Source organism: Trachypithecus francoisi, unplaced genomic scaffold (assembly GCF_009764315.1).
Source record: "Trachypithecus francoisi isolate TF-2019V2 unplaced genomic scaffold, Tfra_2.0 Lachesis_group11, whole genome shotgun sequence".
In the NCBI taxonomy this organism is placed as follows: Eukaryota; Metazoa; Chordata; class Mammalia; order Primates; family Cercopithecidae; genus Trachypithecus; species Trachypithecus francoisi.
In genome coordinates this window covers 66,590,306-66,604,577 of record NW_022681456.1, presented here as the reverse complement: position 1 = coordinate 66,604,577, position 14,272 = coordinate 66,590,306, and positions in this window count along the sequence as shown.

Below are 14,272 nucleotides of genomic sequence, written 5' to 3'. Positions count from 1 at the left end.
CATCAACAACCTTTAAAATAAGAATTTGTCATCTCCTTGGTACATTAAAGTCTATATCATATCCAGATTTTAGCAACTAATCAGCATTACTTTTATAGTATTGCGAAAATAAGGCTATATTTTGAAAATCACTGAGTAAGGAAACATAAGATTCAATATGGTCAGATTTTAAATTTATGTTCTTTCCATCTTTTTTGGTAATTTCTGCATATTGCTTCTTGAGGAAGAGATCCCTTCCCACAAGCAGCCTTATTGTATTTTTCTTCAAAAGTTTTTTTTTTTTTGGTAGGCATTTATTTCCAGGAAACTGTGGGTTAGCTTGAGACGGATATTAAAATTAAAGTTATAAACCTGAGGTTGCATCTGACATGTGCAAAATGTAGGGAGTTTGGGAAGAGGTGAAATGATCACTTACTTGCTACCATCTTTGCTGCAGCCAGAAATTAACACTTGGAAGCAAAATCTAGGAACACCATCTGAGACAAAGTTGTTTCTGGCCTTGAATCATAAATATTCATTATTGGTGCCCTGTCCCATCTCAAGACTACAAATCTATTCCTTCAAATCTTACTCGGAAATGAGAGTTGATAAATCTCTGTGGTTTTAATGATGACAGCAATTCCATAAATTATTTAAAAGTGGTTTGCATTTTCTACCAGGTCATTTAATCCTCACTCACATCACGTCTCTAAGAGAATGTTCTTCTCTTGTTTGAAAAGTTTGCTAAGAAGTTCCCAGTCAGGTCAATTTTGATACAAAGACTTATCATCACAGAAGCCTCTTGCTGGGTTCACTGCCAGCCTTCTGAAATGGGTATGATCTGAACATGCTTTAGGGGGTTGAAGAACAAGGCATGTCAGCTCCATTCCTGTGCACCAACCGGCTTGTCTGCCTCAGGGTCACCATGTGACTTTGTGTAGTGACATCATCAGACAAAAGCGATGCTTCCAGGTTATGCCTGGGCCTGGACAAGGCCACTAGGGGACTGCCCTAGCCTGACTCTTTGGTCCTAAGGTATCCATCTGTTTAGCATTACATTTCTTATCCAGTTGTTTCCTGGTTTTACCACCTACGGATGTAAAACAGGTGTGTAAAATATGGTCCCATCTTAATTTCTGAGACCCCTTCCTCTGCATCAAAGGAACTCAGCACCCCTGAAAGTGTCTCTGATCATCTCTGCAGGTTTCCCACGAGGGTTTTACAAGCGCTCACAGAGCAGTTGGTCATTTCGTGGCCTCTCATGCTCCTCTGTTTCTTATTTTAATTCCCACATTTCTCGTCATCTATGTGTGTCGGCTGTTTTATAGTAATACATATACAGTGATAAACATTTGCAGAGTAACTACTATGTGCTGGGTATTAATCCATAGGTCATATACATATTATTTAATTTTTATAGCCATCCTATGAGGTAGGAACTGTTACTACTCTCATTTTACAGATGAGGAAACCAAAGTCCAGAGAGGGGCCAACAAGGAAGTAGTAGAACCTCTTGCCTTTAACCATTTTGCTATTTGCATGTTATAGTCATGTAGTGTTGACTTAATCTAGAGAGTGAGAACACAGGCCTTGACAGGAGTCACACCCAGGGTCAAACTCAGCCACTTACTCATCAGGTAGCTTTGGCAAGCTGCTTAGCTTCTTTGACCCTCAGTATCCTCATCTGGAAATGGAGAAAATATTAGTAGTTTCCTCATCAAATTATTTTGGGGATTAAATAGAATAACGCACGTAACAACGTGAAGTGGAGTCCCTGGAGTGTTATAAGCATGCCCATAAATGTTAGCTCTGAATGTGAGAGCAGTAATAATCCTCTCTGTAAATCTTTTTACAGATTAGCAAACTGAGGCTTGGAGAAGTGAAAAACTTGCCTAAGATTTAACAGCATTAAAGGAACAGAGGCTGGGCTTGCAACTCAGCTCTGGGACTCCAAAGTCTGTCCTTTCCAACTACATTTTCTCACTGACCATGAGCTCAGTTCAGATGCTAAAGGCCTGTGGTAGGTGCTATTTGGGATGTGGTTTTGATCAAGAGATGCCCTGATCTTGTACACAATTACCTGTAATAAGGGCCATGTGTGAAAAGTTCCACTTGAGTGGACTAAATGACATGCTGCTGGAGTGCTCAGCAGAGAGGAATCACGTGACTATGAGCTCAGATCATTTCTGGGTAGTCTCAAACCTTTGGCTGAATGCCTAAATCTTCATTTCACCTCTTGCTGTGAAACTCTTGTTTTTCTTTAAACCCAGGAGTCCAACTCCACGTGTAATACAATATCATGTAAATGAGGGTAACCTTGGAAGGCAGGCTGCTTGTCATACTATAGTGGCTTTGTTGCTATAATGAAAGCCACATGCTTCATGGTACTTTTAGACTAGTTAATATTAGCAGGTCAGCTGCATTTTTATTTAGCTATTGCTATTCCAGCTGTGCTTTTTCTGGTTATTTCAAGAGAATTCAGAATTTCTACCAAGCCATAAGCTTTTTCAGGAGAGTGGAGAATGGGAAGAAAATGGCCAGCATTTCCCCCTCAGCTCTCTGGTTTCCACATGGAATTTGTCATTGTTTTCCTGAGTCATTGTGAAAGAAAGACGTGGTTGACCCAGGGGCTTGTTTTCAAAGAGTAGTGGAATAAATAGGAAGGTGGAAAAAATGATGAGAAATGACTTGACTTTGTCCTGGGGCTAAGAGTAGAAAATAGGAAAGAGAGAGGAAAAGGAACATGCCTAATCACCTTGCTGAGTTCTTGAAATTTGCTGGAATGATATGGTCATGATTATGATTATGAGTATGATTGTTTTGAGAAAGGGAGGATCATTTCTTTCTATTCTTGAGTCCTCTTTGGAGTCATCTGAATTTCCAAATTTGCTTCTCAGAGAAAGTTTTATATTTCTTGGGAAAGATCTTAAATTACTTTCTTTCCCAACTAAATTGGGTCCCTCCTCCTCTACTCAACACTAAATATCCAATGTCCCTGTGACTGGACGAGTCCCTTCTCTCTCTGTAGAAAGAAACTGGGGCAGACAAAGAACTTTGCCTCCCAATCTAGTCATGTCATTAAGAGCAGTGATCTCAGTCCTTAAGGTAGATCTTTGTGGACCTAGAGATTGATTGACGGGCACTTTCTCCTCTGCCCAGCAGGCTGGAAGAAAAGGGGTATAAGAAAGAAACTTTCAGAGTTCCTCATAACAATCTTAAGGGCAAAGACCTGTCTGCTGAAGATTAGGTTCGTTTGTGCCATACTCACAGAATCAGCAGCTCGGACTCCTCTGTCAGTGGGGGATGGGGCTGATGAGATTTTGCTTGAGCATGTGTGTTGTTTAACAAATGTATTGTACATATATTGAGCCCAATAGCTATGAACAGGAAACTACTTCATTTTCTCTGCCATGACAACCTCGAAAATGTACTCTGCTCAGCCTTCCCTCCCTGTCTGCGTCTGTAGTCTGATCATGTTCAAGCAACAAAAATGAGTCTTTTATTGAGGATTATGACTCATCTATAAGTATGAAAAGACCCAATGGAGTCTAAATCAAAGCCTCAATCTCTTCACATCTTCTCTGATTTTCACAGCCCAGGCCTGACCCTTGCTGGGGTTCCCAAAATAGGAAAGGAGAGTCTGGTCTCATGGCCTGTTTCTTCACTTGTTCCTGACTCACTTCTCCTCCCTGATTTGCCGTGCTGCTTTTGGTTTCTCCATGGTGGGGGAGTGGGGCAGTAAGGGAAACAGAAGATGGGCAGCCTTTTTAAAGTATCTGGTGCTCTTTGTGGCTCTCTCTTGACTGGCTTTGCCCAGATGCTGGGCCCTTCATTACACTTTTCCATGATGTGTGTTTGTGTATCCTCTGCATTGGGACTTTTCTGATGTACTCGTTACTGATATTGGTGCATGCTCTTCAGCCGACCCCATGCGTCCCACTTTTCTTCTTCCACCCCAACTCCTATCTTGGTGGTTGTACTCCAGCCTCTCACTGCTGATATCTCCTTGCTCTGGCAGGCCACCCTATAATGTGGGCTCCTTTCAAGATGTTTCAGGAAAGATTTCATGGTGTCCACCAGGCTCGTGGGAACTCCTGCATTCCTGCTCTACCCCACCAAGGAAAAGAAGGCTGCTTCCCCTGCTGCCTCTGTCCTCGCCTGCCCTCTTGGCAGTTCTCAGCAGGTTCCTGACCTCAGAAATAGTCTCAGCATGAGGCAGGCTGTGGTCTGTTCAACTATGTCCTCAAGTCTTCAAGGACACATGTCAGGTTCCCATGGGAGAAAAAAGCCAAGGGTTCTCTATTCTCAGGCATTCCCTTCAATGAGCTCTCTTGGGGACTCAGGCATTCCCTTCAACGAGCTTTCTTGGGGACTTTCAAGTCTTCCTTTACATACTCGGGAGGTGAAAGATCAGTTTGGGCACCTTCTAGTGAGCCCGGGGATCCAGCAGATGTCTGTAGGACTGGGGATAGAGGTGCTTACTACTTATTGTTTTCACTTCAGGGGCTTCAGCCAAAATGCAGAGAGAGCAGGAAAATCCCATTTGCACCTAATGAAAATGTGTAGGTTGAAAGTTCATCAGGAGTGAGCTTGCTGTGCTGGCTGCACTTTGAGACTTCCTCATGAGTCATTTAGAAAAATATTTCCAGATTGTACTATCTCTGGAAATTAGTGTTTGCTCTCAGAAGGTGTCTGTGAATGTATATATATCTGCTTCAACAATTATTTGCTAGATAAACAGAAAAATAATAGCCATGTCTACACTGGTGGAAAACTATATATAGCTCTACTTAAAATTCATGCAGCATGTCTTTGCTAAGGTGTGCTCTATATATGTGTTAACTCTTTAAGGCCTTACTATAATTATCACCGTATCACAGAAAAGGAGATTGAGGTGCAGGAAGAAACATGAAGAGGTCACAAAGCTGGGAGAAAACGTCTTCAAGTCCTGGTTGCTTGGTTTCGAGTTGCTTCTTTGGGCCACTGCACTCCTCTACCATGAGGCTGGACTGCACTGAGGAACAGAGACGTTCCCCCATTGCTGACTTCCAGATGAAGCTCCTCTGAATTTCCTTAGTCTGAATGATGCATAATTAAGGAAATGTACCCCTGGGGAAGGAATGGCTCCAAGGTCAAGATCAAGTCTGAGTAGTGAGTTGGGTATCAAAACCTTGTTTTCACCACCCTGCAGAGTGGGAAGAACACATTGTTTTGGAGATGTGAGATCCTGTATAGGGACAAGCTTATGTCCATGATGGAAACCCCATGGGGAAAGTCTACCTTTTTGGATAATTTTCCCTTAGGCGATGTGTACAGATTTAAGTTCCATAAGAGGAAAATGTGGTGTTGGCTTCTTGAGTTACCCTGGTTGTTCGGACGAGACCCATGCACTTCTGCTCCTCTGTGGTGATGCTATGGAGGGTCTGGGCATTTGATGGAAGTATAGGCAGTACCATGTCAACCTCTTGTCTGAATCCATGAAAAGGGAGAAGTATCCATCTAAGGGGATTGTCTGGGAGTTCTGGATGGTGGTCAATGGAGGAGAGGCCTACGGAGGTAGAAAGAACAACATGGTGCTCAGAGCAAGTTCCAATTCAGAGAAGTAATCTCCCTCTTCCCAATATATTCTTAAAGAATCTGACCCATATCTGGGCAGTAGGAGAAGAGGATGCTTGGGTTAGATCTTTCTTCAGTAAAGACCAATAAGGCCAACACGTCCTTCATGCTTTCAAAGACAGCAAGTCAGAGTGAATTTTGTGTATCCTATTGAATGGGATTTGGCAGAGACAGAATTGAGGGGTCCCTGCTAGATCTACAAGGGCAAGGAGAGTGCAGGCATCGAGGTTCGTTTGGAATCCTGGCTGAGGTGTCTTAGATAGGCAGTGAGGAAAGCCAGTAGTCTCAGCATCAAGGGCAAGTGGAGTCTAGAATAAAGGGGCGTAGTCTGGTGGTGAGGACAACGGCTAGAGTCAGGCATGGTGACTCAGAAAAGCATCCTGGAGAATGCTTTAGTATGTCAGATTTCGTATGGAGTAACTTTCATCTGAGGACCATATAAATAACAACAGAATAGCAACGTTTGCCAATCTTCATTCATTTTACAAAAGCATATAGAAGGCTTCACATGTGTCTGGCCTTGCATTAAGCTCTGGAGGCAGCTGCAATGAGAAGAGCCTGATCTTTTTTTGAACAGTTTATAGTCCAGGGGTGATCTGGAACATCAACACGATGGTCTTCTAAGTTTATTGATGGGTTCCACACAGGTGCTCTGGGCTCATCAGCGGGTACACAACCTAGACTTTACCTGGGAGAAGAGATATCCAAGAAGACTTCCTGGAGGAAGTGGTATTTAAAGGGAGGCCTGTTCAGGAGGGAGAGGTTAGAGTTGAGGGAAATCATCAGGGTCAGATCATAATGGGTTTTATGATAGCCTAGGAGGTAGGTAGTGCTGTCATTATTTTATAGCTAATGCCAGTGAGCTCAGGAGGTAAAGCGACTTGCCCTGATTCAAACAGTGCAGGGGACAGACCTGGAACTGGATCTAAAATCTATCTTACCACAAAGGTGAAGCTCTTTCTACTTCACTCCTCTCTGTGCTTTTTAATTTGGGAAAAGTTTAATGAGCTAAAATTTATACGCCCTCAAAATCACGTGTCTGTCTCTAATAGGCCTCTCTGTCCCACTTCGAGCTAAAAGTCATTGCATCCTCTCACGATGAAACAAATTGAAATTTATTTTAAAATATTCTTCACTGATCCTGATGGAGGCAGCAAATCCCCAAAAACTCAGCTCAGGGCGTCGGCCTAATGCCTCCGTGAGGGAGGCCTTGGAAGAGCCCGGATCACGTCTGTATTCCAAGTGAGAGAGTCTGGAGGGAAAAGCACACAGCAGTTTCTTTCATAAAATTTTAAAAGGACTGGTTTGTTCATGACCTTGGTTGATTAGGGTCAGGTACTTGACATAATAATGCTTAATATATCAGAGAAATCTGTGTTTGCTCGCTGGCCCATGCTCCTGATCCGGCTTCCCCAGCTGTAACTTCTCAGGAGTCAGCCCTCAGGAAAAGCAAATCAATTTGAGCTGGTTTTTTTTTTCCCCCTCTCTTCCCAGTTTGGTGCAAAATCCAATGTAATTTTGGCATTTAACTACTGATAAGTGAAAAGTAAAGTTCATTGAAAGTGAGTGTTGTCATAGTTCCTAAGAACTCACAGTCCCTGCATCTGGACAGCTGCCTTCTTGGCCAGACATCCGACGACAGTCTTTCCATTTTATCATAAGGCTTTGGACTTCAGTCACTCTGTTTCCCCCCCTAAGGCAGTGCAGACCCTGAATTGTCTTAGACAAAATTGAGAAGCAGTCAAAGAATGCCTTTAGGGCTATCAAACTCCCCTTTTTCCCTCTAGTGTGGAGTTTCACACTCAGTGGCTTAGATGCCCAGCATGCCATGATCTTCTTCTCCTTCCGTTAAAATGATGACCAGGAAAGAATCTGAAGTGTAGTCATCGGAAGGGAGGAAGGAGTAATTATGACAATGATAACAACTAACACTTAGATAGCACATACCATGGGTAAGACACATGATTCTAAGAATTTCATGTACATTGACTCACAAGTTGCTCCAATAACTCTAACGCATTAGAGAATATCATTATCTCCTTATGACACAGAGAGGTTAGTGTTACTTATATAAGATCATATAGAAGGTTGTAGAGACATGATTTGAACCCAGCAAGTCTGGTTTCTTCTATGTACTTAACCATTATATTTGAGAATGAGCGTGATTAGTTGGCCAAGATGTTACAAGCACTGTGCTAAATACTGTAATGTGTTATATTACCTAACATTCTTAATGTACTTAATATATTACTTAACTAGCTTTCGATAAAGGTTTTAAAACCTCATTTTACAAATAGCAAGACAGAAAGGATAAATGATTCGCTAGGATTTCATACCTAGTAAGTGTCAGGGCAGAAATCTAAATTATAATCTGAATGAGTGCAAATTCCACATTGTTTCCACCTGAGCATTTCGGGATCCAGAACATCAGTCCCAGGTAAGTGTCACTCTCTTTAGATATGGCTCTCACCTGAAACCTCAGCACTTCAGGAGGCTAAGGTGGGAGGATTGCTTGAGGCCAGGAGTTCAAGACTAGCCTGGTCAACATAGAGAGACCATGTCTCTACAAAACAAAAATTTACAAGAAAATTAGCCGGTCAGAGTGGTGTACACCTGTAGTCCCAGTCACCTGGGAGGCTGAGGTAGGAGAATCACTTGAGTCCAGGAGTTTGAGGTTGCAATGAGCTATGATTGTGCGCCCCTGCACTCCAACCTGGGCAACAGAGACCCTGTCTCCAAAAGAAAAAAAAGTATCAGAGCATTAAGTTAGACGATAGGAGCTATATTCATTTGGGGTACACCTTTGAGTAGCGACCAGTAGGTAGGAGAAACATACTATTTGGCAAGGGAGGGATGGGTGATGAGAGTTTCTTGGCCCTAGAAATTACACTCCATAGGCTGGTGTCTACTCAGCCATGCTAGCATGCTAGCCTCACGTAGAAGCCTTTTCTCTGCAGTTCTAGCCGACTATATTTGACTGGCCTCACCCCAATAGTTCACAGCCTCCCCACCCCCAAGTCACCATATCTGAAATTAAACTTGATTTCCTTATATTCCCATCTAGGGTTAACAGTGTTGCCTAAGGTTCAAATACCCCTTCTCCTTCACCTGCCACATTGAATCAGTCCCTGAGGTCTATAGATTCTGCCTCTTACAAACGTTTCTAGTCTATTCTCTCATGCCTCATCGCTCACACTGACTTTGTTTAGATCATTCATCATCTTTTGCCTAAATTATTGTACTTGTCTCCCAAGTGGCCTCCTTACTCTGAGTTTTTCTCTCCTCTACTCTATCCATCATACTGCCCCTGTGTAATTGCTCTAATATGAAAATCTGATCATGTCACTTTCTTGCCCAAAATCTGTCCATTGCAAGCCCCTAGCACTTACATAATATTTCCCCCAACTGCGTGCTAAGGGCTTCAGTGATGTACTCTTGGGACTGATGGTATCATCAGAAATTAAAAAAAAAAAACACTTTAATTTCAAGGACAGTTTAAAATTTAAATAGAAGCATTTTCTAGATCATTGGATGACTGTATAACCAAATGCTGCCAGTTGATTTGTCTTTACAACTGCCTTTGCATTTAAAATTACCCTGGAGACAGGCTGGGCACAGTGGCTTATGCCTGTAATCCCAGCACTTTGGGAGGCCAAGGCGGGTGGATCACCTGAGGTCAGGATTTTGAGACCAGCCTGGCCAACATGGTGAAACCCGTCTCTACTAAAAATATAAAAATTATCCGAGCATGGTGGCATGTGCCTGTAGTCCCACCTACTCAGGAGGCTGAGGCACAAGAATCACTTGAACCCAGGAGGTGGAGGTTACAGTGAGCTGAGATCGCTTCATTGCACTCCAGCCTGGGTAACAGAAAAAAAAAAAAATTTACACCGGAATCAAACTCAACATATAGATAAGGGAAGTGCTGGCCATGTGACATCACCACAGCCTCTTTGAATGGTTGGCTCCATGCTAGTTTGACTAGGGAGGAGTGAGATTACTGAGTCATTGCTCAGCATATCACGGAGACAACCTGCATTGAAAATATTCCACATGCTTATAGTCAATACCACATTCCTGGGCAGCAGACATTTTGTTTCAGTAATATCCGTTGCATTAAATGAATTTTGTTAATTTGCATTTAATTGGTTTTACATTGTAATTCTTTTGGATTTATAATTGCCTAAGATGTACACATTGGGAAGTTATACCCCATTGTTAAACTAAATTTCGTCTGAGAATGCCTCCCTAACTTGAGTGCCTAGGTAACAAACTACAGCCTAACATACACAAACTGAAAGCCTAACTAGGAGTAAAGTCTCAGCCAATCACAGGCTACCAACTGATCAGACCATGTGCAAATAAGGCAACCACTGAGCTGTAACCAATCAAGCTGTTTCTGTATCTCACTTCTGTTTCCTGTCCGTAAGGCTGCCTGTTCAACCTTGTGGACTGAGTTCTCTGAACCTCTTCTGCTTCCGAGGGCTGCCTGATTCACAAATTGCTTACTGCTCAGTTAAACGCTGCTAAATTTAATTCATCTAAAGTTTTTTTTTTTAACATGTTTTATATTTGTATATGTTTAAATAATATAGTAAAAGTGAGTTGTCAATACCAAGAATGTTTAATTAAATTCTTTTAAAAATACAGTTTCCCATGCCAAAGTCCGGGAAATCCTCATCTGACCAGTAGGATCAAGTGCGAACTCCTCAGAGTGGCATATGAGGCCATTCTGCCCTGTCCACACCACCCTTTGGCCTCATTTCCTGCATCTCTCCCAAAGGCTGCTCCTCTTCACTGGAGTAGAGCTTCTGGACGGACAGTAGGGACTCTTTCTTATTCATATGTGTACCTACAGAACCCATCAGTGAATGTTTACACAGTAAATCAATCCTGGAATAAATGAATGCACATGTGATGGAAGCCAGGAGGAAAAGGAACAAGGCTCTTTCGCAGACCATTTAGCCAACTCCTAACATTACTGGAAATAATAAAGTTCCTTGCATAACCCCAGGCTGGGACTTTCCAGCCTCCCCTATCTCAGCCACAATGTTATTATAGAATAAGTTATTTACAGGCAGAGAGAGAGAGAGAGAGAGAGAGAGAGAGAGAGAGAGAGAGAGAATGAGAGAGAGACAGAGTGTGTGAGCTGAAGCTAACACTCAAAGGAGGAAGGTCAGATGCAGCCTGTATTCTGAGAGGAGGATTCATCTCCCCACAGCATTTTCAACTGGGGAATTCTCAGAGGATCAAAGAGAGACTCTGTCCACACTGCCACCCGTCCCATCTGCAGCCTATGGACTGCTCCCCTCCCACCCGTTTTTAGCTTCCCAAGGAAGGATGATTCACTTAAACAGGCTGTTATGTGTACTTTATTTTTAGTCCAGAAAGTATTTGTTTTCAATGTTTGTGTATGGGAATGTGAGTTCAGATCAGCTGATGTGGCAGTGAGCATGAGTAACTTAGCAAGCAAAGCCACACAGCTTATTATGATCTCCAAGGCCCATGTCAGTTCCAAACTGCTATGCTCATAGTACTTACTGGGGGACAGTCAACTGTGGTGGTCCCTATTCTACTCTCATTCTCATATAGAGGATATGGATGTGCTGTGTAGACAGCCTGATCCCTTAAAGAGGAAGACTTTTCTCCCTTCCTTTCTTCTTTGCCTCCTTCCTTCTTGTCATTGTTCAATAATTGCCTCCAGTGACAAGCTTGTCTGGCCTTTGACCCTGATCCAACACAATAAAATTATAAAATAAGTTATTCTGTATCTGCAGAAAGCTTTACATATGGACAATTCAGTTGTAACAAGGAGGGTGTCAGCCATGGATCTTTCCTCATAAACTTGGCTTTTAATAGTGCATTTGGAGACAAGGAGACCTGGGTCCTCCTAGCTCTGTGACCAGGAACAAGTCATTCACCTGTTTTGACCTTAGATTCCTCCTCTACAAAATGATGATGGGAAAATACCTGCTCTTTTCTTTTTACATGAATTTCAGTGATGAGGATTGAAATTAAAATGAGGTGATTTTGCTAAAAAAGCTTTGTCAACTGTATAAAGTACTAAGCTAATCTAAGGTGGGGTAATTGTTCTTAGCATGCCTTTCCCCTCATTAGAACCATTGCATCCTATATATGTGCAAGTAATTTTATAATAGGGCATTAGCTTGGTACTGTTTAGCAGCCATGATGGACACCCTTAATCCTTCTGCCCGACAAACGTACTGAGAGAGAACTGGGCCATGGCAGGGGTGCATCAGGACAGAGGCAGGCCACCACCACTGCTTGGAAAGCAGGTCAGAGGGCGCGTGCTGTGGGTGGAGAGGGTCCCCAGTGTGGAAGGCTGTCTTTGTATTGTGTGTTGAGCATGAAGGATAGATGGAAAGCATTTAAATGCAAGATGATTAAACTTGCTGGTGTCCCCTTGCCTGATATGGATGGGACTTCCCTTCCCATAGATGGCCATTGTTCAAAAGAATTGAATAAATTCCCAGGGATTTTTGGTCAGTTTAATTACATTCTCTCACTGCACTCAAATGGTAAAACAAAGCCATTCTCTGCCTTTTGTGAGCTGTGTGTAAACACCCCACTTTATCTATCTATCTGTGTATCTATCTATCTACCCTATTATCATTTTATTGTGGTATGATTAACATGTAAAATATGTACATATTTAATGTAAACAACTCAGTGAGTCTGGGGATAAGTGTCTACTCATAAAACCATCAAGCCTGTAGATATAAACAATCACCTCTCAAAGTTCCCTCCCATGCATTTGTTATTATTATTATATTGTGGTAAGAACACTCAATGTAAGATCTACTGTCTTAGAAAATTTCAAGTATACAATATCATATCGTTAGCTGTAGGCACTACATCGCACAGCAGATCTCCAGAACTTATTCATCTTTCATAAGTGAAAATTTATACCCTTTGACCAACACCTCCCCATGTCTCCCTCCCACCAGCCCATGGTAACCACTATGTCTCTGCTTCTATGAGTGTGACTATTTTAGATTCCACATATAAGTGAAATTATACAGTATTTTTCTTTCTGTGTCTGGCTTGTTTCATTTACATAATGTCTTCCAGGTCCGTCCATGTTGTCACAAATGATAGGGTTTCCTTCTTTTTAAAAGCTAAATCAAATTCCACTGTGTATAAATACTACATTTTCTTTATCCATTCACCTGTTTTGGACACTTAGGTTGATTCCATATCTTGGCTATTGTAGATAATCCCGCAACGAACATGGGAGTCCAAATATCTCTTTGAGTTACCAATTTCATTTCCTGGTCATATGGTAGTTCTATTTTTAGGTTTTTGAGAAACCTCCATCCTATTTTCCATAAGGGCTATCCCAATTTACATTCCTACCAACAGCACACTAGGGTTTCCTTTTCTCCACCTCCTCACCAACATTTGTTCTTTTTAATCACCCCACTTTAAAACCACAGTGATAACTTGGTGAGTTGGTTAGTTCTTTAATGCCTGCCCCTCCCTGCCTGCCTTCTGGCATGTCACCCACATGCAGAAATGCATGTAGGGGAGGATGTGTTAGTGCTTCAATATGGAAATAAAAGATCTTTTCCAATGATACAGATATCTTCCTTGTTCCCTATCTCCTTTCCTTTAGAAAATGCTCATATCCTCTTCAAGAGATAAAACCCACACTATTCATGATGGGACAGCACTTTTCTCACTGCCATCTTGAGCCCCATATTCGGGTTACTCATTCATTCATTCATTCATTCATTTATTCATACATCCAGTACACAGCGATAGAGGTCCTACTATGTGCCAGACACTATTTGAAGTGCTTGTAATAAAACAGTGAACAAGAGAGACAGGGTCCCTGCTTTTATGGATCTTATCTATCTGTGGAGCAAAAGGACACAGTGAATAATCAAATAAACAAGTACACGGAAAGACAACTTTGGATGGTGATGAGTGCCATGAGTGAAATACAACGACATGATAGAGAATGACCAGGGAGGGGACTATCTGGGAAGGCCTCTCTGGGGAAGTTGCATTTCAGCTGAGACCCGGGAAGAAGGAGGAGCCAGCCATAGACAGGGCTGGGACAGAGCATTCCGTGTTAAGAGAACATCAAGTGCAAGGGTGAAAAGGCCTCTCTAGCTTGCTGGGAAGCCAAACTTTGCTTTGCTGAAATTGACAGCGGCTGGGTGTCCAGATGGGTAGTCCAGTTATCTACTCTCTAAACCATGTCACCAGTGAGTGCTCACAGGTTCAAGAACATAGGCTATCTCCTTCTCTCCTAACTGCCCCTTTTTACAGGATTCTCTCCAGTGAAGAGAATAACACAGATTGTAAAGCTGGTTTTAAGTCACCACCTTTGCGCAATTATCTCGATTTCTCTCTAAGCCTCTAAAGCCTTTGCTGTGATATGCCTACAGTACTTACTGAAGCCAAAAGTAGCACACAATTATTCCCCTTAAGTAGTACTAATAGACATATTGACTTTCAAATCTTAAGACACTGACCTTAGTTTGGGGCCTGATAGTGGGACTGATGTAAAGCCCATCTAAGAAAGGATACCTGGGCTGGGCGTGGTGGCTCACGCCTGTAATCCCAGCACTTTGGGAGGCTGAGGCAGTGGATGACCTGAGGTCAGGAGTTCAAGACCAACCTGGCCAAAATGGCGAAACCCCATTTC